Raw genomic sequence first — 4,750 nt, 5'->3', positions numbered from 1 at the left:
ACGTTTTGGTCAGATATTGCCTTGGCTACGTGCAGAGAGGAGGGAGGGAAACCCAAAAGGTCCTCATTTACCATGACAACTATCTTGTTTCTGTTAATAATCCACCATGTCCAGCGTCACATTCAGGGTTCATGAAGTCGCTTTGTTTGAAATATGTAAACCTGCAAAGCAGAACTTGCAGTGGCTCAGTGCGTGCTCCCTTCCACCCAAATATTTTATCACTATGACTCAATCAATACCTGAAAAAAATTCTTGCTCAAGATCTCAGTTTCATCTCACTCCCTTCCCCACTTTGCTAAGATTATTCTTGCGTTTAGCATTGCAATATGGGAGGCGGGGGCGGGGGAGGGGGGGGGATCTAATCCCAATTATCTGTTACATCAATATTTGTAAGCGTTTAGCACTCCAGGTAACAGGCAGAGTAAGGGAGTATATTCAGTGCTAGCAGGGTTACTCATCCTTTGACTTGACCAAATTTTGGGGAGGGGACCATATCTTTTGGCCCTAATAAAGTGGATACGATTTGTACAGGCCACAATTGGACATTTTACCTCTATTCCCAAATTCTTGATAGGTGTTTCTGTAGCAAGAAGTTTTCTGATGACAGAATTAATGTGAGAAATTCTAACAAAACTCTGAAAGCATTCTAAAGGAATGGATAAATGGTTTTGGTAAAAACATGACCCAGAAGGAATCTCCTTCGGTTTGGAATTGTTGGACAGTTTATAAGTGATTGAGTAAAATTCTGTCTGTCTGTCTCTGTCCCCCTCTCCGTCTATCTCTCCTTGTGTCTCTCTCTGTTTTTTTTATTCATTCATGGGATGTGGGCATTGCTGACTAGGCCAGCAGCTATTGCCCATCCCTAATTGAGAAGGTGGTGGTGAGCTGCCTTTTTGAACTGCTGCAGGTAGGTACACCCACAGTGTTGTTAGGAAGGGAGTTCCAGGATTTTGACCCAGTGACAGTGAAGGAACGGCGATACAGTTCCAAGTCAGGATGGTGTGTGACTTGGAGGCGAACTTGCAGGTGGTGGTGTTTCCATGCATTTGCTGCCCTTGTCCTTCTAGTTGGTAGAGGTTGCGGGTTTGGAAGGTGCTTTCTAAGGTGCCTTGGTGCATTGTTGCAGTGCATCTTGTAGATGGTACACACTGCTGCCACTGTGCGTCAGGGGTAGAGGGAGTGAATGTTTGTGGACGGGGTGCCAATCAAGCGGGTTGCTTTGTCCTGGATGGTGTCGAGCTTCTTGAGTGTTGTTGATGCTTCACTCATCCAGACAAGTGGAAAGTATTCCATCACACTCCTTACTTATGCCTTGTAGATGGTGGACAGGCTTTCTGGAGTCAGGTGGTGAGTTATTTGCCGCAGGATTCCTAGCCTCTGACCTGCTCTTGTAGCCGTGCTATTTATATGGCTACTGCAGTTCAGTTTCTGGTCAATGGTACACCCCAGGATAGTGGGCGATTCAGCGATGGTAATGCCATTGAATGTCAAGAGGTGATGGTTAGATTCTCTCTTGTTGGAGATGGTCATTGCCTGATACTTGTGTGGGGTGAATGTTACTTGCCACTTATCAGCCCAAGCCAATATTGTCCAAGTCTTGTTGTATTTCTACACGGACTGCTTCAGTATCTGAGCAGTTGCAAATGGTGCTGAACATTGTGCAGTCATCAGTGAACATCCCCACTTCTGACCTTATGCTTGAAGGAAGGTCATTGATGAAGCAGCTGAAGATGGTTGGGTCTGAGGAACTCCTGCAGTGATGTCCTGGAGCAGAGATGAATGACCTCCAACAACCACAACCATCTTCCTTTGCACTAGGTATGATTCCAACCAGCGGAGGGTTTCCCCCTGATTCCCATTGACCTCAGTTTTGCTAGGGCTCCTTGATGCCATACTCAGTCAAACGCTGCCTTGATGTCAAGGGCAGTCACTCTCACCTCACCTCTTGAGTTCAGCTCTTTTGTCCATGTTTGAACCAAGGCTGTGATGATGTCAGGAGCTGAGTGGCCCTAACGGAACCCAAATTGAGCGTCAGTGAGAAGGTTATTGCTAAGCAAGTGCCGCTTGATAGCACTGTCGACGACACCTTCCATCACTTTACTGATGATTGAGAGTAGACTGATGGGGCAGTAATTGGCTGGGTTGAACTTGCCCTGACTTTTGTGTACAGGACATACCTGGGAAATTTTTCACATTGCTGGGTAGATGCCAGTGTTATAGCTGTATTGGAACAGCTTGGCTAGGGGCGCAGCAAGTTCTGGGGCACAGGTCTTCAGTACTGTTGCTGGAACATTGTCAGGGCTCATACCCTTTGCAATATCCAGTGTCTTCAGTCGTTTCTTGATATCATGCGGAGTGAATCGTATTGGCTGAAGACTGGCATCTGTGATGCTGGGGACCTCAGGAGGAGGCTGAGATGGATTATCAACTCGACACTTCTGGCGAAGATTGATGCAAATGCTGTAGCCTTATCTTTTTCTCTGATGTGCTGGGCTGTTTATCTCTGTCCGTTTCTCTGTCCCTCTGTCTGTCTCTGTAATCCTTTCTCTATCTCAGATATACATTGATTTATTTTATTGTATTGAAGTAGGAATCAACAAAGTTGTTTTTTGTTACCAATATCCATGATAGATTCTCAATTTTTTTTGGGGGGTGGGGAGTGGTTAGGTAGATTGGTAAAAATGGATTTTCTCTTGATATTTACAATTCTAAGGTCTGAATTCTCTATGGTCTTTGCTCTGAAAATGACAGCCTGAGATGCATAGGTATCACCTTGGTGCTGTTATCAGGCACATGGCACCAGGCACTGTAAATTCATCTGGATGTTTTCATCCAATTTTCCCTCATAGATTTTGATGCTAAAAATATGAAAAAAGGCATCCCTCTGTCATCTCCAATCCCAGGTTTTTGAATCAGCAATGAATATCAACTTAAGGAATCTTTTAAGTTTAACTAATGTTGCTTTGGAAACGCAATAGAATGTTGCTTTTTCATGTTTTTTCTGATGCTGATTTCCAAACTAGTCTATAAGTCAATGTGTGGAAAATGGAGACAGTAAAACTCTACATTAAACGATACATCACATCTCTTTCAGTATCAATATTATACATTAAGGATTAGATAGGTGATAAAAAGTGACTGTAGTGAATAAAGTACTGTTCACCTTTTGGTTTTGCATGAATTAATGATTTACATATTTAAGGATAATTTTCATTCAGTTTCTCTTTATTCTCCAACAGAGAAGATAATTAAGAAAACTATGTGAGCAGGTGTGTTCTTATCTCACACAATGTACAGTGTAACCAAGGTCACATGGTTCGATATTAAGAGGCGGGAAGGCAGTGATATAAGTTGGAAATATTTTGCATGAATAGAACTGGGTATAGGAATTATAGACTCATCGACAGGATTGCGGCTGCCTGCAATGAATTTGGCCTAACCATCAGCCTCAAGAAAACGAACATCATGGGACAGGACGTCAGAAATGCTCCATCCATCAATATCGGTGACCACGCCCTGGAAGTGGTTCAAGAGTTCACCCACCTACGCTCAACTATCGCCAGTAACCTGTCTCTCGATGCAGAAATCAACATGTGCATGGGAAAGTCTTCCGCTGCTTTGTCCAGACAGGCCAAGAGAGTGTGGGAAAATGACGCACTGACATGGAACACAAAAGTCCGAGTGTTTCAAGCCTGTGTCCTCAGTACCTTGCTCTACAGCAGCGAGGCCTGGATAACGTATGTCAGCCAAGAGCGATGTCTGAATTCATTCCATCTTCGCTGCCTCCGGACAATCCTTGGCATCAGGTGGCAGGACCGTATCTCCAACGCAGAAGTCCTCGAGACGGCCAACATCCCAGCATATACACCCTACTGAGCCAGTGGGGCTTGAGATGGCTCGGCCATGTGAGCCGCATGGAAGATGGCAGGATCCCCAAGGACACATTGTATAGCGAGCTCGTCACTGGTATCAGACCCACCGACCATCCATGTCTCCGCTTTAAAAACATCTGCAAATGCGACATGAAGTCTTGTGACACTGATCACAAGTCATGGGAGTCAGTTGACAATGATTGCCAGAGCTGGCGGACAGCCATAAAGTCGGGGCTAAAGAGTGGCGAGTCGAAGAGACTTAGCTGTTGGCAGGAAAAAAGACAGAAGCGCAAAGAGAGAGCCAACTGTGTAACAGCCCCGACAACCAATTTTATCTGCAGTGCCTGTGGAAGAGTCTGTAACTCTAAAATTGGCCTTTATAGCCACTCCAGGCGCTGCTTCACAAATCACTGACCACCCCCAGGCGCTTACCCATTGTCTCTCAAGACAAGGAGGCCAAAGAGAGAATAGGGATTATTTTATTAAAAACACGATGAGATCACATTTTTCCACAAAGAATAAATCAGTGACAATTCAAAATAGGAGCGAAGAGGTTCGCATCTAATAAATTAAGGACACCTGTGAAAAAGGCCACAAAATTTAGCTAGCAAATGTTTATGTACATGAAAAATATGCCATTGACTAAGCGCTATTTGTGAATTAAAAGAAGAGTTCTGTAAGGTCTAGTGTATCTCATTCTGTTTTAAATATAAGGAAAAATTTTGCATGCCTTCAACTGCAGGCTAGTTAGCCTAACATCTGTCATTGGGAAAATGGTAGAATCCATTATTAAGGAAGTAGGAGCAGGATATTTAGAAAATCATTATACAATTAGACAGAGTCAACATGGTTTTATGAAAATGAAATCGTGTTTGACA

Source organism: Heterodontus francisci, chromosome 11 (genome assembly GCF_036365525.1).
Source record: "Heterodontus francisci isolate sHetFra1 chromosome 11, sHetFra1.hap1, whole genome shotgun sequence".
Taxonomy (NCBI): Eukaryota; Metazoa; Chordata; class Chondrichthyes; order Heterodontiformes; family Heterodontidae; genus Heterodontus; species Heterodontus francisci.
The sequence above is the reverse complement of the archived record's forward strand: the minus strand, read 5'-3'. Positions refer to the sequence as shown.